We start from the raw sequence: 25707 nt of genomic DNA, 5'->3' as shown, positions 1-25707 counted from the left end.
ATATTCTTATCTGTAGGCACTTTTGTCGGCAATGGATAGTATAAAAACCATTAAGATGGACTAAGAATCAAACTGACATGAGACAGATTAACAGGAGAAAATAAAATTTAATAGCATATGTAAGGGGAATCCACACAGGCATGGAAATTCCAAAGACAGGCAAAATGACATATATATGTCATCCTGAACTATGAAATGGGTGGGGTCTGGGACCTTAGAGGACAGGATTGTATTTCACAGGGCGATGAGAAGAACTGATATTTGGTAATTAGATATTTGTCCTGGCTATACATATACAGATGGATCACTCAGATAAAATTTATCTCTGCTAATAACCATTGTTCTGGGAAAGACCCCCAGGTGAGATCCTTCTATGTAGTTATAGGAGAGACAAAAGTTTCTCTTGAGCCTGTAGGGTCTCCGTTGCCTTCAGCTCAAAATCCACATACCAAAGTGGCACATTCAGTGGGGGCAAGGGGGTGGGAGTGGTTGTCCTGAATCCCTTCAGAAGCAAGGGGGACAGAGAGAACAGACCATGATCAGCAGTCTCTCTCTGTGGCATTAACTTTTATTAACACTAACACGGCTTTTGGTTGTCCTTGATGTAGATTTGTGTGTGTGTGTACTCTCAGCTATAGTATAGCATATGCTACTGTAAACCCTGAAACATGGTGAGATGTCATAAATTGGCTTAGCCAACTGAGACCTGATGAGATATCCTAAATTGCATTAGCCATACCCTGCTTTTTGGTTTGTTTCAACATCTGTTTCTGTGATCAGAGTGAGGCTCAATGAGACAACCGGGATGTTACCTATTGTGTGGTTGATATTTTAGCAAATTTGTATGTAGATTGCTCCTTTGTTAATGAAATGCAGTTAAGCACACCACAGTGGGCTAGACTTTTTACAAGAAAAAAAGAGGAATGTGCTTTCTGTCTTTAGGAAATGTAGTTAATTACCCTTGGCCCACATAGCTCTCAGAGAAGACTATTAAACAGATAAACATGGAAGTACAAGATGCCATTAAGGAAGAGCCTTTATGCCTGTGGGTATAAAGAGCTTCTTTGACCTTTTAAAGTGATTCTCTCTTAATGTCAGTTGGTCTATTGTTCTTTGGAAGACTGAGGTTTGTATCTTGCTTGTGAAGTCTTAGATTTTATTTACCATAATGGTGGCCAACCACATATTTCATGTGAGAATAAAGAAAACATTGTGCTATGTGTATTTTGGAATGTTTCATTTATGTTGCCTGTCTTTAGAATTAGAATTTGCAATTAAGTTATAAAAATATATATTAAATGTTTTCTCCAATTGCCCTGGCCCAGATATGGACAGAGAATGGGGGAAGAGGAGATTTGTGATTATCAAAGATGGATGATGACAACACCAAGGGAAAATGTTCTTCCTGTACAGCTTTGAAAGTCTTTCTACTTAAAAATTAGTAAATGTGTCTTCTAATAGGAATAAATGGCTCCAGAAGTATCAGTTGTAAAACAGAAAATAAAAACATCTGGTTTAGCATAATTTGATGAACAAATTCTACTTCATATAGAGTAAGAACTTTTACATGGGACTTTTCCATTTTCTTTGTAGCTGTTTTCATTCAGTCTCAGACTTTATGCCCTTCACCACTACCTGGCACATGGCAATAAATACCCAGGCTGCTTTCCCATTTCTGAAAAATTTCATCTCAAACACGAATTACAACAATTAGAAGCTTTTGATAGTGAAGACAGCCATTCAAGTGACCTTGAACAGAGTGATTTTTAACTTTAAAGGTTACAGTAAAAGATAAGAATGTCATCATTCTATCAACTTTAATCTTCATCTTAAGCTTCCTTACAGCTTTTGTTTCCTTTAAGCAGTGTACTTAATTTGGATACTATGCTGTGCTTTGTGAAGATGTCTATTCAAAGCAAATCTTATAAATCATATAAACCAATTTTCAAAGTGCTTCTAAAGAAATGTGCAAATGAAAACAATCTTATTTCAAAATGCGAAAGTGCAGATAGGATTCACAGAATGACTTCCCTATTTTAATAGTCTAACTGTATTGTAATTTTTCACAGCTTTAAATCAGTTGGAAATGGGGTAATGTAACATCAAGCAATCATTTTCCCCTCTTTCTAAATTTAATGTGTAACTGAGCCTTAATTTAACTATTACATGAAATGGAAAACTGATTGGATTATTGTTTAGATCATTTAGGAACATTTAAATTCTATGACATTTTTAGGAAATAATGAACAATTTGCCTTTAAAATAACAAGTAAAAAAAGTATTCCATCAGAGTCCATTAGGAAATTCTCACCAGATCCCCTTCATTTGCACCAGGATTATGAGATGTCCATGCTAAGAGAAATTTTATTTACATCTCTTTTGGTAGGTTCAAGAACCAGGCTTCCAGTAAATAAGTTTTTCAGTTCAAAACATAAAAATGCTTTTGTCGGGAGTATACTAGATTCCTTGCTCAATGTTACCAGATATTCAGAAAATTTGGCCCTTCAGACTCATATCCCAAGTCTTTGTCTTTAAGAATTGTTTGTTTTTTATCTTACTGAGGAGAAAGAACTTAGATACATTTAACAGAAATCATTTTCTGATGACACAGAACCAAAATTGTATAATAATGACACCATCTCTAAGAATTTGGGATGTCAGAGAAGGGCTAAACCTGCAGAAGCCAAAACAGTACAAGAGTACTTCATGGAAATGAGGAAATAGGGAAATGGAGCCAGACTCTTAAAAGTGGGTGAGATTTCTATTCTGAAGAGCAGGAAGAAAAAAAAATATCTTGCTAAACTAAGTAAGATCATGAGCTCCATGTGTGCAGACGCACAACCTATATTTTGTTCACTGACAAATCAATTTTCTATGTTATACTTGTTATTAGTGTTTCTTAAAGAGTTGCTGAGCTGATAGATAAAATTTACCTTTCTTTAGTATTCAGTTTCTACTGAAGATGATTGAAGATTGGAGGAATGATTCAGTTTCACTACTTGCATTTTTTCATTTTGGCTTCAAAGCAGAAAATATGTGCCAAACCAGCATGTGTTGCAAAATATAAAACCATTTCCAAATCTGTTTTTCATAAGACTTAGCACATTTTTGAAATAATTATAAATAATTTATAATTATCATAATGTAACAATAAATGTCTTCCTTGGCAAGTTTTACTGTGCAGAGTAAGACCAAAGTTGGGGTAATTTAATCCCTGTTATCTAAATTACTCTATCCATCATCAAATCTTATCCAATGTCTAGTCCTAGGTAGTAGAATTAAAGCCAGATTTGAAGAGTCACATACAAACAATGTTTCTTTCTGGTGGTATGATTGTGATTCATTTATACCAGCCTTTTTTAAAATCCATTTTCTATCACATGTTTACTTGGAAATTAACATGTATTATATTGATATTAGGAAGAAAATAATGAAGTTATTTTCTTTATTTCTTTTTTTAAGAGGATCATTTATCTGATACTTAAAGAATAATCCTACTTTAGCAATATGGGAAGTTAATTCTTGTATAAAACTTCAATTGTCTATATTCAGTTAGTGAAGTTACTCCCATCACTACTTCAAAAAAGGAAACATAATGTCTGCCCTCTCCCTGGCCCACATATATATAAGTGTATATCCCTTTCCCATCCCTTTATAGCCATCTTCCCCATTGCTTTCAGAATTATTTTTCTAAAAAGATATTAGCCCAAGGTGCCTCTGCACAAACTCCATGCCCTTCACAGTATAGTCCCAGCCAACCTCCATGTTCCCTCCCCACTAACCCAACCATCACCCAGCAGCAGCATCTTTTATAGCCCTCCCACTGCTACACAGGACTGCTTTCTGCTCCCCACACTTGGTCCTGAACAGTTTCTGTGCCTTTGCTCGTGTGGGTTTCTCTCCCTGGAATTCCCTTTTCGCCCATTCTACCAATAGGATTCCTACTCATTTTGAGGGCCTGCAGATGTCAATTCCACTATGAGGTCCTCTTTTATCTGCTAAGTCAGTGTTGATTGATTCAGTCTCTGAACTCTTTAGACCTGTATTCAGATAGTTTTTGTGTCCCTTAACATAATTTGTGCATTTCCCGACTCAAGTAAGCTTCTAGAGGGCGATAATTCATTTATCACTCATTTTATGTCCTGTGAGAATTTGCTCAATATGAATTTGACTATGCTGTATTAAAGAGTTATCAAATGGATCTCCATTTGTTTTAGAGGTGCAATATAATATCTTCATTGTGTTGGCAAATAATAGTAAGTGCTTAAGAAATATTTGTTGAATGAATATTGAATGAATGGCGTGGGTTTTTTATATTAGTTACAGAAATGGTAAATGAATCCCCAGATTGGACATGTGGCATTGATGCAGTTTTTATGTGATGCCTTTTTGTTCTTTTCTTAAAAAAAAAAATTCACCCTATTGGATGGTCTCCCTTTCTCCTGCATTGCAGAAAACTACAGCTATTTTTCTATAATAGAACACAAACAAAAATTATTAAAGCTCCAACATTTTTTAAAGTTCCAAAACTTGGGGTGCCTGGGTGGCTCAGTTAAGCATCCACCTTTGGTTCAGGTCATGATCTCGCGGTTAGTGAGTTCGAGCCCCATGTTGGGCTCGGTGCTGACAGCTTGGAGCCTGGAGCCTACTTCAGGTTTTGTGTCTTCCTCTCTCTCTGTGCCTCCCCTGCTTGAGTTCTCTGTCTCTCTCTCAAAAATAAACTTTTTTAAAAACAATAAAATTCAAAAACTCAACTTTAACACCATTGATGAATTTTTAAAAGTCATTGATTATATCCTAATTATACATTGGTCAAAAAGGGTCTAACACAGCATTTCCCAAATCAGATAGGGGCAAATCTTTATAGCATCTGTTGCCTTCTCACTATATAATAATACCTAGATTTACTGTGGGATCACTGACTAGGGCTGAAATCATAAGCTAGCTACCAGATATTCACATGGAGAACCAAGTGAACAGTATAAATTGTTGGATAAAGCACAAAATGGAGACCAACATATTCCTATGAAAGCTACCAATATCATTTTGCCTTTAATCTGACTATTCAGGGCATTGTTTTGGACACAGAAAGGGTTTCACAAAGACCTGCAAGTAGGAAAGAGGTGATCAGTCAGCAAGGTCCCCATCAGTGAGCAGGGATTTGAGTAGACAGTAGAGGGGCTGAGGTTCTCCATCATTTAAGTTTTTATCCAAGTTGCAGTTAGTTAACGTACAATTTAGTTTCTGGTATACAATATTGTGATTCAACACTTCCATATAACACCTGGTTATCCACCTTTTATTCTCTCATAGAATACTTGAGTTCCTGAAAGAAAAACTCAAAGAACAGAGTTAACTGTTCTCTGGAGACCTTCAAATAGGGCCTGGTTTATGAAATTGTGACTGAGTGGCTATGTGGTTCATTTAAACTTTAATTTGGTTAGTAGATATTTTTACTGAACACTTACTATGCTCTATTCATTGTTTTTGGGAAAAGATAAAGCAGTGAACCAAAAATCCTTCTCAAATAAATAGTCAATTTGTCAGATGGTGATAAGTAATGTAAATAAATAGGAAGAAACGTGAAAATGATAGTAACAGAGAAATGTATGGTGAATATAGAAGGCCAAGCTAATCAGTTTATATTTCAGCAGAGACCTCAAAGAAATCTGAGAGGAAGCCATACAGGAATCGGGGGAAGAAATGAATTATTCTAGAGTCTTGGTCTGCCAACTCTGGTCTGTGAAGCAGCAGCATTGATAAAAACTGAAAGCTTGGTAGAAATGCACAATCTCAAGCTCTAATTCAGGCCTCCTAAGTGAGAATCTACATTTTTTCAAGATCCATCGGTTATTTGTATGTACATTAGTTTGAGAAGCACTGCACTAGAATACTTGAGGACCCTGCAGAAATTGTGATTTGTTACTGTGGGGTTGGACTCCCTCTACCTGGAGTACAAGGCAATGTCACATAAGGCTACATCGCTAAGGTTGATTTCTGGCAGGTGTTACTCAATGATTGGTCATGCATCAGTGGTTGTACTAGGGACAGGTCAGGCTGCAGGGAATCTAAGAAGTTCATGTGTCATTCACCTCTACCTTGCCTCTACCTCCCCTCTAAGTATAGATTATCAAGCAAATTCATAAGTCTTGCTAGAACTCCTCATCTCGTGATACAATGAACCTTTTCAGGCTTCATTCCCTTTCATTATGGCTTCTCTGCAAGAGAGTAAAGAAGCAGTGAGTTGGGATGAGGTAAGATTGAACTCCATCCTGATGGTCAACTTTGTGGATCAAAAGAAAGTTATTAAGGCATCACTATAAAGTTTCTTTAAGGAACTTATTATATTTTAAAGCAGAAGCTCATTTCAGTAATCTTTTTTGTTCCTTTTAAATTATGAAACTAATTCAGAAAGAAAAGTACTCATTCTTTTCAGAATGAAGTGAAATTCTGATATTTTTCTGGGTTACTACTCTAAATGAAGTCACAAGCTTAAACCATAGTTGGACACCATCATCTATTTCTCTATAAGGTCAAAGATGTGGTGAAAACCTAAAATGAATATGTAATTTACTCTGAAAAACTATAGATACCTTCTGTACCTAAAGGTTCCCAGAAGTGAAAGTATATACAACATCCAAGAAGCTTACTTAATTCAACCTAAATTTCTTTCTTAAAATCAATGTCTACATAAGTTTATACATATGAATGAGCAGCTGTGGCATGTTGAGATATTTTCTCAGTGCAAATAACTGCATCTTAAATACCCAGGCAATATTCATAAAGTCCAGGTGGAGGTCTTGGTCAGAAATTGCATCACTATCATCAGGGAACATTCAGGATGAGCTTTGGAATGGAAAGTAATGTGTAAGACTCTGGACTAGAAAGAGAAGACCAGTATTCTAGTCCCAACTCTACCCCTAACTGTGTGACCTCATGCTAGTTATTCATCTTTATGAGTTTTCATTTTCTCCCTTAGAAAAGAAAAAGTTAGGATGAATAAAATATTTTCAAAAGAAAGAACCCTCCAGTTACTGAATTCTAGATGAAAGACATGACCCCCAAGTAATATAGAAGTATAAATCCCATTATTTGAAGATCTTGTTGCTAATACTGCACCTTTGTTCTTTGCATTTTTTTGCATTCTTTAAGAAAAAAACACAAAATCTGGTTAACTTGATGTATTCTGTGCAGTTTACCTAGAATCACTGAGAAATGGAAATTAAGAGTTGAAAAAATCCTTAATGATCACCTTGTCCAGCTTCACAGATGGGGGAACTGAGGCTCAGTCAACATCCACATAGGAAATTAATTCGGTATCTTAAAACTTGTCATAGATGCTAAAGTTGAGGCTAGCTAAAGTTGAGGCTAGCTCAATAACTAGTAAATTCCTGAATTCTTTTAATTTACTATAGTAGCTCATCATGGCTGATGACTTAACTAGCCCAAGGAATCTAATCCAATTAGATTATTATGAACAGAAGAGATTTGAAAAATTCTTATGGAACCTCAGGGCATTCTCATGCCCATAATTTCACTTTCATTGCTAGCTTATTACTCTTGTTAATTGTTCTTACTCATGTATCGCAATTGAATGATATATATGAGAGGTTTCAAAGTGTAAGCAATTACTATTAATTTAAAAAATAACCACAATCGGGGAGTATTGATACTTCAAGAAACAGCTCAAATATATTACGCTTTTGGGGCACCTGGGTGGTTCAGTCGGTTAAGTGTCCAACTTCTGCTTAGGTCATGATCTCATAGTTTGTGAGTTCGAACCCTGCATGGGGCTCTGTGCTGACAGCTCAAAGCCTGGAGCCTGCTTCAGATTCTGTGTCTCCCTCTCTCTCTACCCCGCCCCCGCTCACTCACACTCTGTCTCTCACTCTCTCTCAAAAACAATTAAGCATTAATTTTTTTTTAAATATCTTATGCTTTTCCTCTTTCCTACCCTAACTTCTTCATGCAGCATCCTTCATCCATGTGTCAATCCATCCATCCATCATCAATCAGTTCATCCTTAGTGATATTCACATTAGATGATATTCACATTAGATGATATTCACATATCATCTCCAAATATGTTGCATTAAATCTGATTTAATTAATTTGATTCACATATTCTAATTTTTACCAAAATATTAGGAAGGAAGCTTACATACAACTTTATATCACTCTAGAATTTTTATTGCTTAGCTGTGTCTTTCTCCACAACTCTCTCTCATATGGGTACAGGCTCCACCAACACGTACTGCCTCCTCCTGCAACTAGAAATCTCCCAGGATGTCCCTCTACTTATGTATCTTTTTCCTACCCTTCTCCCAGTTGCTTTTTTAACTCCCCAATCTCCAACTAAAACATAACATCACAGAATATAACAGAAAAGATGATTCATGCAAACAGAGTCTGCAGATTTATGTGAGGTTCTCTCTCAGTGATTAATGATGCTGCATATCTTTCTCCATGCTTATACCCCAGTTTGGACGTAGAGTAATGTAATGGGGACAAAGTGAGATATCACTTCCTGACTCAAAAAGTTCTTTTGACCTAATTATTTATCCTGGGAATCCAGTGTTTCAAACTCTTATCAGAGGGGCTAAAAATATTTACAAAGCTGATATATGTCATTTCCCTTACTGTTATACCATCTCTGCCCATAATTAAACATACTGATCTTTGGGTGTCTCATCTTATGATTTTATAATATTTTGAAGGACCCTTGGCATCCAGTGACATAATGCACTCACTCACTAATACTGAAAGAGGCTAAATAAATCTTTGTGCTAGAGACATTTTGACAACCAAAAAGATCTCCTAGATCCATCCCTTGAATTAGCAGCACCCAGATCAAATACATGGAAATAAAGGGTCCTAATCATATTCTTGACTATACAAGTATTACCAGATGAACACAGATCCTCCACTGATAAGGAGTTTCAGGACATGAGAGAACTGTTAAAGAATGTTCCACAGAGACAAGCAGAAGAGGAATACTGGCTAAAACATCTAAAATACCTACTAACCTTACTCCATATTCTCAGTAAAGAATGTAGTTCACCTCCACATTTGTTTGGAAATCCCAGTATATAAGCCAACCCTCAAATTTACTAATGAGTAATGAGACATTTTTCTTGTTACTTCCCTGACTCCACAGCCAATGCTTTTTAACCACGCCCAAGCCACATCACTTTCTAAACAGTGATGCTCTGTTTTGTTAATTAAGATGGTTAGAGAGATTATTTTTAAGGCTCTTTCTGGCTGACATTCTATGAAATTAGAATATGTCATCAAGGAACAATTATTGCAAGCAGGTAATTTTGAGTGTTCTCATTTTATTCCTCACATTTTAAACACATGGAAATTCTGCTTTCACCCACTTGGTGGGAAGGGGAGAGAGATCTATATCTGTGGAAATTGCTCTCTCTGTGTTTAAAAGAATTTGAGCCCCCCCCCAATAATGGCTTCAAATTCAATTCAAGTAGAAACACTTGTTACTTGTTGGGGCTTTTAAGATTAACAATTTATTATATATGATCTCTTCATTTACAGACACATTATAGCCAAAATCTTAATCAGTTTCATAAAGTAAAGTAAATGTAACTACCAAGTTGGGAAACAGATTTATTGGGGGTAAAAAGAAATAATATGAGAAAAAATCATTTTTGATAAATTCAAAAGCTGAATTCTGAATTTAATTCTCAGAATCACAAGTAGTAGCAACTACAGAATGGGAAAGCCAAACCCAGGAAACATAACTATACATCTTTAATGTATACATACATTCCTAATAGATTCCTATTAGGAATATATATAGAGATTCCTAATCCAAATAGGATTCCTGGTAGACTTATTGACTAAGCTATAAAAGAAAAGTATTCAAATTGTACTTTGGTTCAAGATAATCTTGTTTTATTCACTCTGTTTTCTCATATTCGTGTTTCCACAGCTAAGGGTAATTTATTTCCTTAATAAGAGTTGCTGACACGTGGGGGACATAAAGCAAAGGCAGAACAAAAATTCCTTCAGTCAGTCTTCATTCAGCTGATATTTATTAAATGCTTCCAGTGAGTGACACACTGACCTGGACATTGGAGATAGAATGATGAACAAATTATGCATGACCCTTTCCCTGATATACCTACAGTTAGCAGAATAAAATCACACACCAGTGGTTCATACAAGCTCAGGTGAGTGCTCTAGAAAAAGAAAAGGACTTAGATCTAGACTCTCAGAGTCTACATATTCACGTATATTCTTAGAGTATACCGAGCCAGACCAAACCAAAACAGACTAAAAACTCTGACCTAGATAGAGGCTTAAGAAGGCATCCCAAGGAAATAATATTTTCATGAATCTGAAGGGTAAGTAGGCATTAATTTGTCAAAGCAGGGCAGAAGAAGCAGTTGTAAGGAAGAGGAGGGAAACGTATGTGAGAAAGTGGGAGAAATACCATGCGTAAGGAAGTGAAAGAGGGAGGCGTAGGCAGACTATGGAGGACTGGTATTTGGTTCTTTCTCCTGAAAGCAACAGTGTTGAAAAGTATTAAGCCAGAGGCTGGCAGGATCAGATTTTTTCTTCTAAAAAAAAAATAGCTCTGACTGCTGAAAAGAGAATAGGCCAGAAAGTGCCAAACATGCTGGGAAAGACCCGGTTAAAAAGCGCTCATCTGGGTAAAATGGTGGTGGTTGGCTTAGAAGTTGTGGCATAATTGGTGGAGAGGAGCAGACACACTCAGGGGGAAAATGGGGGGAAAGTTGGTGATAAAGTCAACAGCCATACATGTTGGCTTATTAAAATATATAAATTCACCCATTTCATTAAAATATGGCACAGCATTATTGACAATTACAAGACAAATAAACCCGTCAGGGAAAAGCATGTTTATTCAGCTTATACCTTAGTCCCTAATACAGGGCCTAGTTCATAGTAGGCGTTCAATATGAAATTGTTTCATATGAAAAATTTTCAAATTTTCATAAATATAAAAAATAAAAGAATGATGCCAATGAATAAATATATCTATTCTATAGGAACTCTCTCTTCACGTTTTTTATTTTAGCTAAGGCAGAACAAAATATAGATGTCAGAAAAAGAAAGACAGGGAGTTGGTAGCAAGAGAGAGAATAATTAAGACTAGTATGGAGCAGTCACCATATGTCTGATGACATTCTAAAATCTCTGCATATGTTTACACATTTAGATTTCTCAAAAACTTATGATATAGGTTCCATTGCATCACCCATTTGCTCATTTACAGATGAGAAAACTGGGACTCAGAAAGCATAAGTAGTTTTCCCAAAATCAGACAACTAACCAGTAGAGTAAAGCAAGGAGTCATTCTCAGGCAGAAAGATTCCAGAACAGCCATTGCGCTAGACTACTTCTCAAAGGAGAAAGAAAAGGGAACCCGAGTCACATGGTGATAAAAGAATTGGAGAGAAAAAGGCAGGCAATGGAGGGGATATGCAGAATCTAATAAAGGGAAAATGCCATGTACCCAGAGAGAGAGAGGACAGAGGTACAGAAGGGACAAAAGAGTCAGATGGGGAAATAGCGATAAGCTAGGCAAGGTCAGCAGACAGGCAGATCAGAGAGACTCTAGTAATGAGATGTGATCAAGAAGGGAGACAGGCCAATATTGGGTTGTCATAGACCATAGGCCCGGGAGCAGAGCAAGGCTAGTTGAGTGAATTCCGTTTTTTTTAAGTTTGTGGTGTTGTTCTTTTCAAAATATGGGGCAGTTGGGGGCCTGCATTTCAGCTCTGAGAATAGGTGTGGTACAAAGGCAGGTGGAAGGCTCACTATTTACTACATTTTGAGGCCTTAAGTGACTGATAACCTCTCTGAGCCTGAAATTCTTCACCTATAACATAGAGATAATCATATTTACCTTCCAAAGTTTCTGGGAGAATTGGAGAAAATAGATGTAGAGCGTCTAAAATATATAAGGTCGTCAATAAATGACAGCTAGTATCACAACCCCTCAGCAAGCTTATTTGAATAAACAGTGCTCTCCGCACCCCCCACCCCCCACATCCCACCCCTGACTCTAATCAGACATTTGCATTATACTTAGAACTACCTAAGAACACACAAGATCAAAGAGCTTCACAGAGTTTGGTAAGCAGTAGTTGTTAAGAGTTCCTATTTTGAAATCAGATATAGTTCAAATTCCAGCTCTACCATTAACAGCTCTATAACCTTGAACAAATTACTTCACCTCTTGGAATAGCATTCTTTATCTGGAAAATAAAAATTCATACCTTTCTCTTGGCACAATTTTGCAGATTAAGTAAATCAGTGCATGTAAAATGCTAAGCACAGTTCCTGACAAATAGCACATCATCAGTGAGTGGTATATCATTATTATGGTAATTATCAGAAAGACCAGAAAGTCTACAATATATGGTTATTATGTGGAGAAAGAGAGACAGAGAGACAGAGAGAGAGAGAGAGACGGAGGGAGAAGTGGACCCAGAGTGGGAAAGAAAGTTTCAAAAGCCCTTGGGAGTCTGTGGATACAGGTTTTTAAGAGATTTCATGTGGAAATTTATATGGAAATAACTTCCTATGTGGGCATGTCAAATAAATTGTCCTCAGCAGAGTCCTGGGGTCCAGTGACAAAATGGCAGGAACAGAGGGTGGCGGGTGCCAGAAGAAACAGGCTGGGCCCTGGTCTCAATCCCCCTCCACCCAGAGCAGACTTTATTTGTTTTTCATGTTTGGTGTTGGATACATGAAATCTGTCACCAAAAAAACAGTTTTAAGCTGTTTAAGCAGAAGGCAAAAAAAGCTGTTAGAATGAAGGTATGTGTATGGTTAGGATCCAGAAGAGCTATAATCTCACTTAATTTTCCACTAGAATGTAGACTCCACCAGAGCATCAAGTGTTACCTGTTTTGCCTAATGCTTTGTCCCCAAGGCCTAGAATGGTGCCTGGCATATAGTAGGCATTCAGTAAACATTTGTGAATGAATGAACGAATAAGCTGAACAAATGTTCATGCCTTGCAATCGCTCTTGAGCTGCAGTGGCAGAGCAAATTCACTCCCACTGAGATGCCTGTTGGGAGTCACGTTAGATAACTAGAGCTCCCATACATTGATTTTCCATGCTGAAAACATAATTGATCTATGAGAGTAGATTATGTGGTCCCAACATTGATTTTGGCATTGCTGCTGACCGGGCTGCCCAAGACAAAAATGCTCTTTTCCTTTGGTTGTTTGGTATTTGAAAGCAAAAAATTAAGCACTCAAATAGGCATTACTCCAATGAATCTCATACTGGTTTTGAGCATTTTTGTAAGTCTTAGAAACATAAAATCAAATATAAAATATTAACCAGCACACATTTAAGACTTTTCTATTTACAAAGAGCTTTCGCATATGTTTCTCATGCAATCTACACAACTCCAAGAGGTGAATAGACTGGTAATATCATCACTCTAATTTCATACGTAACAAATGTGAAGCTTGGTGAATTTAAGTAACTTGCCAAGGTCATGCTTGTCATAAGTGAGCTGAACTTGTACGCAGGTCCTCTGATTCTGTTTCTCATGCTTCATAGTGTTCTTCAGATGTTCTTTAGCATCATACTGTTTTATAATTCTTTTATCCAAATAAGGATACTTGAATCAATCTAGAATTATCAGGATTTCTGATAAACACATTTTGAGAAAACATATTCATGTTTGTGTGATGGGTGAATGTTTGATGGCGTGTCATTTTAACTTTGTTTTGGAATAGTAATATAATTACATGGATTCAAAAATCAAAATAGTATTGGGGCACCTGGGTGGCGCAGTCGGTTAAGCGTCCGACTTCAGCCAGGTCACGATCTCGCGGTCCGGGAGTTCGAGCCCCGCGTCAGGCTCTGGGCTGATGGCTCAGAGCCTGGAGCCTGTTTCCGATTCTGTGTCTCCCTCTCTCTCTGCCCCTCCCCCGTTCATGCTCTGTCTCTCTCTGTCCCAAAAAAAAAAAAAAAAAATCAAAATAGTATTAAAAGGTATACACTGAGAAGTCTTACTTCTACTCATTTCCTCTCAACCACTCAATCTCATTTCCTCTTGCCCTTCTAGGCAGCCATTTAATTAATGAACAATTTTTTTAAATACAAACAAACTGAAACCATAAAGGAATATAGTTAAATCCTATTTGCAGGTTTTAAAGGAGAAAAAAAAAAAATCCTAATAGCCTGAAGAGTTAAGGAACAAAACATTTTTCTTTTTGAGTTGGGCAACATTTATATCTGCTCCTCATGCCTTAATTAATTTATGTTTTTTAAAGTAAGCTCTATGTGGGGCTTGAACTCACTACTCTGAGAGTAAGCGTCTCCTGCTCTACAGACTGAACCAACCAGGCACCACTATTTCTCACGCCTTAAGATATTTTCCCAGTAAAAAAAAAAAAAAAAAAAAGATATTTTCCCAGTACAGAAATAATTTTATAAATACTAGATTTTCTTTCAATGTGACTATCATAATACCCAATGTGCTATGTAAATTGCCAAGGATCACAAGTTCCAAAAGAAACCTTCACGCAATTGTTCTTTATTAACTGGTATGTTTTTTTCCTAGAAAAATTTGGAGTACTTAATATACTTTAAAGAGGTCACTGGAGTCTGAAGGGATCTATAATCAAGGTTAAAGCCACCCTATTGCCTTGGAAATATGTGCAAGAATTACCTAGTTTCATATAATAGATATCTTCATATAAAGATATTTGTAATCTTTCTTGATTTTGTAATAGGGAATACATAAATTCCTCTTTAAGGTCACTCAGAAGATTCTTTTATAAGGTGATTGATTTCTTAGTTATGTAAATAATCATACCCTACTTTATCCAAATTTTAAATATTTTTGTTTTCTTTTACATATATGTATTTCTTAAAAACAGGTATCATTTATCATGGGAGATTTTTCTGGGAAGAAAATGGAGGAATGTTAGGGTTCTAGTAACAACCCCCAATGTTATAACTTAGCAATAAGCAGCAGAAACACAAAGTGTATTTAAAAGAAACACAATTATCTATAAAACTGAAGAGAAATAGTTCTTCTGGGGAACTATTAGTGAGAAATAATGAAAGTGGAATGTCTACACAAACATCATCAAAACACAGGGGATTCAGTCCAAAGAGATGAAGCTGTGAAGATTTTTGGGGGGAGTGGTGTCAAGGAGGTCATGGAAGGGAGAATGTGTGGAGAAAACTGCTAAGGAAAATCAAATATTTTCAACCCTCTTCCAGATTCAGGAGAAAACATTCCCAAATAGTCTTCTGATGAAGGAATATTTAATCTTCTTATTGGAAGCAAAGAAAGAGAATTTTCTTGTCAATCCTTTATTTGATCATTCTGTGATTATTGATGACATTGATACATTAGGTATGCATTATTGTAGTTCTTTTCTCTGAGATGTGAAATTTCTCTCACAATTTGTGTTTTCTCATTGCAATGCTATAGCTTTGTATTTCCTAAATATAAAGCAAAAAAGTAAAAATTTACAGTGAGCCTGAGACTCTAGAACAAACCACAAATAAGATACAAATAAAATATCTGAGGAAAATCACGTCTCCAGCTACACCTCTCCTTATACTTTATATTCTACTGACACCAAATTGCAAAGTCACCTAACAGGCCTTGATGTTTCATCCTCTGTGATTTAGTTTCTGTCTTCCCAGAATTCCCTTCTTCCTCTGTGTACTTGACAAACTCTTCTATCAAAGAACAAGCTAGAGATCATCTCCTCCAGGAAGCCTTCCTGGCTGCACCACTGCATCCCCAGTACAATACCACTGCTTCCTCCGTGCCAGCTCAGTGTCTAATATTGTTGCATTTTTTTCCCTCAATCTTGTAATTCAAGTAAACAAACATCCAGTCTCTCCACAGAGTATGAGTTTCATGGGGGAAGGGAGTGAACATAGTAGACAGTCAATAAATGTTTGATGAATGACTCAGTCAATCAGTAAAGATTTGGGTGCTAGTGAGAATCTTGAAAATGGGTTGGGACATGTGGAGAGGCTGATACTATTTCTAAATGATAATAAAATGATGATAATAAAAATACATGATAAGTGTTAGATGGAGGCAAAAGAGGGTTCTTGCTTTATACTATCCTGAAATGTTCACATATGTTAAGGAATGAACTTGTTCAAAGGACTCAGAAAATCACAGGTAAACATGAAGACAGTAGGTAACCACATCTTGTGTGTGTGGGGGGGGGGGTGGCAACAGTCAGATCTCAGTTACTGCCCTCTCCTTTTCCCCACTTCTTTAGAAAGGAGAAAAAGTTCATGGTTATACAACTAGTATAAGCCAAGTTCATGAATTTGATAGCACTTTCTCTCCAAAGCCTCATTAAATGTGTTATATGTTTAGTCTTAGAATCTGTGGAGCTACATTGTTCTAAGCCCTGGGGCTTTAGAACTCTCCTTCGCTCTAAAAGAGCACTTTTCCTAAATCTAGCAAGATGGCTGCTTAATAAAATACACCAAGTGTCTGAGCAATTGAAGGAAGAGAGTGGTGATTATGGTTTAAAACTGGATATAAAAAGAAAGCAGATTACCACTGAAGTGAGGATTTCTGCATGTCATTTGGTTTAAATGGAACTGTGATTAGGAAGAGGAGAAAGACATCTGAAAAGGTCATTACAAAAAATAGTAACAGTTTTGAATTTCAACTAAATGGATAAAATTTGGGACATCACAAATGGAAGTAGTTTCTAAAGCTCTCTACACAAAGCATTTAATGTAAAAAGTACAAATGCCATAGAAAAGTATATGTAGGGGCGCCTGGGTGGCGCAGTCGGTTAAGCGTCCGACTTCAACCAGGTCACGATCTCGTGGTCCGTGAGTTCGAGCCCCGCATCAGGCTCTGGGCTGATGGCTCAGAGCCTGGAGCCTGTTTCCGATTCTGTGTCTCCCTCTCTCTCTGCCCCTCCCCCGTTCATGCTCTGTCTCTCTCTGTCCCAAAAATAAATAAATGTTGAAAAAAAATTTTTAAAAAAAAAGGTATATGTAACCTCTAAAGAGCAACATAGTTGGTTGATAATGAATTCTATCTGAATAAAATAACATCAAGTGTATATAAAATATGTTGTTAACATAATGAACAACTTAGTTTTAGGTAGCAGCAAAACAAGCATAATTATTTAAAAGGAAAAAATGAATTCATCAGTAAATATGAATTATCTTTCTGGCCACAAACATGAGATTATGGATACAATAGACTTAATCACCAAGCCACTAGAAAATAAATATTTGGAAAAAATAAAACTTCTTATAAAGAGAGACAGACAGATGTTTGCGGACAGAGCAGAAGTCTTACATGTTCCTGGTACTTGCTAGCTACCTAATCTTGTGAAAGTTATTTAGCCTCTCTGACCTTTAGATCCTTCATCTGTGAAAAGGAGTTAATAATGCATTCTTATATGGTAATTTGATGAATACATCATAATCATAATTCCTGGCTCATAGAAAGTGCTCAGTAAATGTTAACTACTAAAATAATGAAAACTAATGATGTAAAGTGCCCAGTATATGCCAAGCACTGTTCTAAGTGCTTTCCCTATATAACCATATAATCCCTAAAGCAAGCTTCTGAGGTCAGGGCTATGATTGTTCCCATTTTACAGATGAAGAAACTAAGGCACAGAAAGACTAAAATGACTTGGATCACACAGCAAGGTAGTGTTGGAGCTGTGATTCAAGCCCTGGTCTGACTGTACTGTCCCTGTTCTTGGCCATGATAGCACGCTACTAAAACAACAGCTTGTTTAAATTTCTCCATAGCACTTATCAATCTTACTTGTTTGCTTATGGTATTCTCCCATTTGAAAATAGGCTCCATGAAAATAAGAACCTTGACTGCTTTATTTATTAGTTTATCTTCAGCAACCAGAACAGTGTTAGGCACAGAATAGGTATTCAACAGTAGTATTTATAGCACATTGAATTATAATTGTATTTACTATTAATAAAGAAGAATGTTGGGAAATCATAGAAGATGATGAAAGAGTCCAAAGGAAATATGTGTCAGAAAGTAAGGTTCTAAAAAAGAATATGCAGCATCATTGCTAGTAATGAATCAGAAACACTCCCCAAAATTACCAGTGACAGTTTATTTACAAAATAGAGCCTTGGCAAAATACATAGCACATATGTTTTCCCTCAATTGTTGATAACAGAATTAAAGACAGGCACAGTTTCGTTTTTCCTCATTTTTCAAACTGATAAGAAGGAAGAACACAATCCAGCATTGCCATGGAACACAAAGAAATACCAGACACAAACAAGATTGATTACCTCATAATTCATTGCAAAAAAAAAAAAAACAAACAAACAAACCAACAACAACATTCAGTAAAATCTGCTGAGATTAATCCTAATACCCATTTTGTTTATAAAAAGAAAATATGATAATAGCATTTGCCACCATCCAGATACTGAGGAAAGCGAAATACACTTTATATACTACCAAATGGCCTCAAGATTCCACATGGGCTTACTTGTCATTTATTGCTCACATCTGCAGCCCAGGCAAACCTGCTCTATCACTTCAGAGTGTGTATTTCAATCCTAATTCTGTTGCCTTTGCTTTCCATGGTAGGATCAGGCAATACTTTCCTATCTCTATCCAGCTGGAAAAAGACCAATCATATATTTATCGTTCCTCCTTTGTTCTGGCCCTTTGCTAGTCACTGGGAGCAAAGACATCCCACTCTCAAAGGCTGGAAAAAACCAAGATCTATTTGACTTCCATGTTTGCCTGAGGAATCTGACTACATACCAAATTTAAATCCTGTGTTTGGAAAACTTCTAACCTCTCTGCTACAACTAAAGGCATGTTGTTAGTGGCAGGTACCAGGGTCCAGATGGAGTCTATCATGCACAAATGGACAGTTTTGTGGTTTCTATTCAAAGCGAAGCCCAAATTAAAAACCTTTTCTTCTCTGGATATAAAACAACAATGCGGGAGTCGGTATTTTGATGTCTAAAGTAGCATTTGTATGGAGTTTAAATCTCAAGAGAAAAAAATTTAAAAAAATAATAAGGTTATTATTAGGTCTCCTTTTCTCCTTTTCAAGACAGAAACTAAGACATCAGGAGAATTTACTAAATAAGTCTGCTATTCTAAGTGTTTCAGTTAATTAAACCTTTATTTAACAGTAATTTTAGAAAAAAAATATTTGCTGTTGATTCTGTGTCCTATTAAGGTGTTAATTTTCAATCCCAAAAATTTGAGAGAAAATAGAGACTTTCTAAGAATTGTTTTAAACACTCTGATACAAAAATTAAGTTGACATCTAACTATGAAAATTTCCCTAGAGCTATCTTTAGGCTACATTTTTGAACACCAGGGACCAAACAAAACAGAACAAAACAAAAACAGAAAGTCAGCACATTTTCCCCAACATCAATCAGTTCTTTCTGGCCTGGAAGTGGGGGTGTGGAAGGGAGGGAGATGTCATTTTAACACTATAATGGAACAGGCAGTTTGGGGTAAAGTTTTCAATGGTCTTTCCAGAAACCTGGATCATGTCCAAGTAAAATCCAGGATGTATGCCTTCCTATCTGCCCACACTCACAGGGCAGGCTCACTAGCCTAACTTTTTATGGTCTTTGTCTTTCTTCAAGGCTGGGGCAGACTGCACACATCTGGCCTCAAAGGAGCTGTGATTATAGTGGCTAAAATATTTACAGAGCACCTGCTGGGTAAATAAAGAGGCATTGTAGTGGAGTGGCCTAAGCACAGATTCTGGAGCCAGCCTCCCCGTGTTCCACTTCTAAATCTGTCATTTTTCAGCTGTGAGACCTTGGGCAAGGTACTTAGGGTCTTGGTGCTTCTCCTCATTAGTAAAATGGAGATAATAATAGTAGCTATTTTATAAAATTATTATGAAGGTGAAATGAATTAATATTTGTAAAGCTCGTAGAATAGTGCCTTGAAGATAATAAATCCTAGTTATTGGTAGATAGTGACTCCCATCTAACCTCATAACCAACACAAGGTCAGGGACATTAGACTTCTACCTCCCCCATGCACTCCTCAAGGGCGGCTGACATTTGTGATTTCCATTTCCCTTTAGCTCCACTCATTCAGATTGCTTCTATCTGATTTTGACTGACTAGATGTGGTCATTCATGCAATGGCCATATATTGAACAATTACTAGATATCAGCACTCTCTAGGTCTAGGAGCTGAAGTTAGTAGGGCAGGAAACTGCCTACTACCATCACCCCCTACTCTGGTTTTCCCAGCTTTGCACTGTCCTAGAAGGTGTGGTAGTCGATGCCTAGTTGTATGTATGTTTCTGGCTTTGTGATATTATCGTGATTTTAGATAAACTGGTGTGAGACACACTCCCATTTATTTAGAAATGACCTCTCATTCCTAAATAACTTAACCACAGTTAAAAATCCACCAAAGTAGTTTTCAGAGGCTCTTGCTCAAACGCTTGGCAAGCATTGGCTTATCTTCTGTTCTGAATGCTCTGGGCTTAGGTATAATATCCATTTTATAAATGGAAACATTTTACAAGAATATGAGATCTGATATAAAATAAACACTCGATATATTTCAAAATGAGTTATTAATATAAAAGGACTAGTGGGGTGCCTGAGTTGCTCAGTCAGTTAAGCATCCAACTTCAGCTCAGGTCATGATCTCATGGTCCATGGGTTCGAGCCCTGTGTCTGGGTCTGTGCTGACAGCTCAGAGCCTGGAGCCTGCTTTGGATTCTATGTCTCCCTCTCTCTTTGCCCCTTCTCTGCTCATGCTCTGTCTCCCTCTCTCTCAAAAATAATTAATAATAATTATTAATCTATATAAGTATATATACTTATATACTCCCAGAGAGAGAGGAAGACTAACTTTGAAGGCAGTATTGTAGTGACCAATGAGCCTGACTGGAGAGAAATTTCCAGGCAAGGAGTGGAAATTTGTGGGTCCTGGAGTAATTAACCTTGAATTAAAATGCAACCAATATAAGATGCAGTGTTGTTTTATATTTTATTAATTTTTTTAAAACCTGCCTATTATGATTATAAGACTATAGACATTGACTGTAAGATGCATCTCTTTTTCAGAGATGTAAAAATGTGAAAAAATTACATCTAACAATTGATGAAATATGGTGATCATTCACATTTTCCCTGAAACTCACATGGTGGATAGTTACATGATGCCCCCTGGGCTGTGACATAAGTGAGATGGGTTGTATGTTCTGTGGGACTTTCTATGCATTCATGATAACATCACTCCATCCATTCCTAATCCAGCAAACAATCTGGAATGCAAGAGATTGTAAGCATGAAGTTATTATAAAAACCACCTTGATTCATATTTATTCAAAACCAATACCAAATTTCAGTTCTTTGAATATAGTTACTACCCTGAAAAAATTACTAACATTTTATAATACATATCACCACCAACAATGACATATCAGCAGGTAATAAATTACACCATGCATGAAAACTGATGTCCCAAGCTACTAAAATGGTATTATTGGAAGCCCTTTTTAGGGAGCTTTGCCTTCAGGGTTGACAGGAAGGTTGCTGCTCAAAAAGTCACTTTGGTGGATGGGAAGAGGAAAATAACCTGCTTGGTCTAAACCATATCACAGACCCTGACCCAGATTTTCAAAATTTCTAAGCGGGTGCCACATAATAATACTTAATCTCTGTATTTAAGTTCGCCATTGTCATTATCATGAAAGGAACTGACCATGTCCACAGAAGTTCAGGAACTCACAAGAAGATCCTGATGGTTTTGTCCACCTCAAGGTCTTAAAGGCACTGACTTTGTTGATTAAGTAATACCACCGTCAATGCTGTAGAGTTTAGATAAAAGAACAGAAATCACACTTGCATGGAAAGTCAGTATATCCTCTCTGCCCTCCAAAAATCACAAACCATCTCAATATTATCCATGCTGAGATGATTCAATAGAACATCTTCAGGAACTTCAGGATTCCCCTTCTAATGCCTGCTTGTGGGTTCTGATCTGGGACAGAGCTGGACTAACCTGTAATTACTATCAATGTTGTCATTACTAATTTGGGTTCCTGGGTATCTTTTAGAGAACCGTCCTAGTGAAAAACAGCAGTTTGGCTGGTCCACCTCAGCTACAGGTATAAATTTTACTGTTCACTATGAGCACAAAGCGCTCCAAGGTCCCATATGACATTTCATAATGTTGTGTCAACAGGAACCTCTCCAAGAGAGGGCAGTCACTTCTCAAAGAAATAGGTAGTGTGTCAGGACAAGGGCATGATGTAACTTGTTGAACAATGAATCCAGGGAGGACCCATGAAAATCAAAGTCCTACAACCAAAAATCAATAAAAACAGCTGGAAAGCAAAGGCATTTACTAAAGTCTCCAGAGTCACAGTTGTGTTAATTAAAAGGAAGCCCCAGAGGGTCATGTGAATTTTGAAAAGAGCTTTTCAGTGCCCCCACATGATTGACGTTCCCTTGCTGTTCACCCTGGGTACTTGCTCTCTCCAACCCCAAGAGCATGCTCCTGCATGTGCCTTGTTTTAGAATGTACCCTCCGCCACTCAGCCATCCACTTCATACCTCTTAGCTCCAATCACCTTATACAACCTGTCCTTCAAGAACACTCAAGGCTTCTTCCTCGGTACAGCTCCCTAGTTGCTGTCTTTCTGTCTTTGAAACTATCCTTGTGCTTTATCCATATAGGCACTATGATTTTTGCATAAGAATAATTTATGCACTTCTTATTCTCTCCTTTAAACCAGAATCTTTCTGATTTATCTCTGTGTCTGGAATATATGAGATACTCAATGCATATGTACTTAACTAGTAAATGTAGCAATCAATTAACCACTCAATGAATCATTGAAAATAAATGGACATGTCCTGTGAAGTATATTTTCTCTGTGGCCATTGAGAGCATCTATTTTATGGTTTCTTCTCCGCCAAAAGGTCAGCACTTCTATCCATAAAAATATTATGTTGCAGAGGTGCCTGGGTGGCTCAGTTGGTCAAGCATCCAACTTTCAGTTTTGACTCAGGTCATGATTTTATTGTCTCGTGACTTCAAGCCCTACATCAGATTCTGTGCTGACAGTACAGAGCCTATTTGGGATTCTCTCTCTCTCCCTCTCTCTGCCCCTCCCCCACTCACACTGTCTCTGTCTCTCTCGAAATAAATAAATAAACTTAAAAAGTATATAATGTTACAAAATGATAAACAGCCTAGGAAACTATATAAATGATACAATTGCAGGCAGTACTATGAGTAAAGAGGAGAAAGATACAATCAAAATCAGAGTGATCAACATAAGAAGTAGAACTGGAACTGTGATATTTATTTTTTTTAAGTTACTTTTATTTAAGCCCTTATATTCCAAACACTGAGCTAAACAGATACATACATTGTTCTCTTTAATCTTCAAACAGGCCTCTGAGATACATACCTGCATTCTCTTCATTCTATGGATTAGAAAACAGACTTGGAGAGACTAAGTAATCTACCCCAGACCACCCAGCCATTAAGGGGAAAAGCTGGATTTCATGTATGACTCATGTATGATTTCATTCATACTGTACTGTGCTATAAACCAGCGAGATTTGGATAAATGTGATTAAATAATAAGAGGAAACAGCCTGAGCCTAGATCTGTAAAGTTGTAGAAAGGAGATGTGGCTGGTAAACTCAAGGATCAAGAGTTCGGGTCCACTGAGGGACTGACCAGCAGGGCATTTCTTTGGTACTAATTGAATACAATGTATGTGATTGTGATTTATAAGAAGGAATACATTGGTCTTCCTCCCAGTTTCTGGCAAAAGGCTCCTAAAACCCTTAAAACGTTTTCTTTTGTTATGTTAATGAGGTGACTTTTAGCCCGAGCTTGAAGGGATTGGCTGCCCACTGGAGCCTACCATGTGATTCAAGGGTTGGAACTTTCAGTCCTATCCCTGATCTCCAGGATGGGAAAAGGGGCTGGAGATTGAGGTCAATCCCTAATGGCCAAAGATTTAAGAAATCATTCCATGTAATGAAGCCTTCATAAAAACCCAAAAGGACTGGGGACCGCTTCCAGGTTTGTAAACCAGAATGTTTCACAATGTCACAGTGCAATGTCCCAAATTCCATGAGGACAGAAACTCCTTCATCTGGGGGCACCTGGGTGGCTCCGTCAGTTACACGTCCAACTTCAGGTCATGATCACGAGTTCACGACCCGCATTGGGCTCCGTGCTGACAGTTCAGAGCCTGGAGCCTGTTTCAGATTTTGTGTCACTCTCTATTTCTGCCCCTCCCCTGCTCATGCTTTGTCTCTCAAAAATAAATAAACATTAAAAAAAAAAAAGGAAACCCCTTCATCTCACTGTTGATATGAATCCTTTGATGTTTTTGTACTAAACCAGTTATCTAGTGAGTAAACTGGTTTCTTGAATTCTTTGAGCAGCTTTAGGAAATTAATCAAACCCAAGGAGGGGGTTGTGAGAACTTCTATTTATAGCCAGTCAGTTAGAAATATAGTTAGCAACCTGTACTTGGTATTGGTGTCTAAAATAGAGGACAGAACTGAACCCTTAGTCATACTGTTAATTATCATTAACATTTAATTCATAATATATTAATATTATAATTACTAATATATTAATTATAATTATTATAGAATTAATAACATGTATTTGATGATTTATTAATATATTATTAATAATTATTATCAATAATCTGATGCTATCTCCAGGGAGAGTGTCAGAATTGAATTGAATTGTAAGACACCCAGTTGGTGTTGGAAAACTTCTTGGTAGTATGGGGAAAACCCACACACACTGGAAGTAGTGACCAGAATTTAAATGTGGAAAGGAGTATCATGCATAAGAGTCGGCAGCATTAAATGACAGACTAAGAAGGCTGTACTGTATCCTAGTGAAAACCAACAAAAATAGCAGATTAATCTATTGGAAGATTAGTCTAACAGTTACAGGCATAGTTGATGGGAAGCAAAGAGACCAGTTAGGCTACAGAATTTTTTTATTAAGAACTGCAGAATCTTTCTCCCAAAATAAGAAAAGTTTATAATCAGCAAAAATTTTATTTGAAATTGGATCTTTTTATGGTTACCTCCATATAGCCATTTTCTTACCTAAATTCTATACTAATTATATCCTTGAGTAATAGTTGGTGGACACAGTTGTTAGCTTTCTCTTTTGTATCAACCAAAGTCAATAGTGACAGCAAACATGGTGATCAGTATTCAAGTACAGATGACCTGGCTCCAACTTTTCTGTCTGATGAGGATGGAGAACATGTGAGAGTGGTGTGTGTGTGTGTGTGTGGTGTGGATATGTATGTGGTCAGAGAAACTCTCCAAGAAGTCCCGCAAACCTTTCATGAAACTAGCTCCCTTAGAAAATTCTAGGGTTAACACCATCACAGAATCTCTGGTTCTGATACTCACAAATTATTTATGGTAACTGCCCCTTTGTCCCCAGTATTTGAAAGACTCCACTTTCTTATTTCAACCTCTGTTTAAAGACACTGCTTTCAAACACAATGGGTTGTCCTTATCATTATGCTTTTAGTGGCCATCTTGGATCCTGCTTTGAGTCCCTAGCTTACCTCTGTAAGAAGTACCGTAGAGCCACTCTGGACCATAAAATAATCATTTGTTAAGTGATGACTTTCTGCTTTAAAAAGCTTCAGACTGTGAATAACACAGTCTCATTCAA

The 25707-nt window shown here is 37.0% G+C and overlaps 1 protein-coding gene across 6 annotated transcripts in view; it reads left to right on the top strand.

Moving 5' to 3' along the window:
• Positions 1 to 25707, top strand: part of DLG2 (discs large MAGUK scaffold protein 2) — a 2103489-nt gene that overhangs the window by 1787037 nt on the left and 290745 nt on the right. The window lies entirely within an intron of this gene.

This window comes from Herpailurus yagouaroundi, unplaced genomic scaffold (assembly GCF_014898765.1).
Source record: "Herpailurus yagouaroundi ecotype Mexico unplaced genomic scaffold, PumYag 180, whole genome shotgun sequence".
In the NCBI taxonomy this organism is placed as follows: Eukaryota; Metazoa; Chordata; class Mammalia; order Carnivora; family Felidae; genus Herpailurus; species Herpailurus yagouaroundi.
This window is presented reverse-complemented; position numbering and strand designations above follow the sequence as displayed.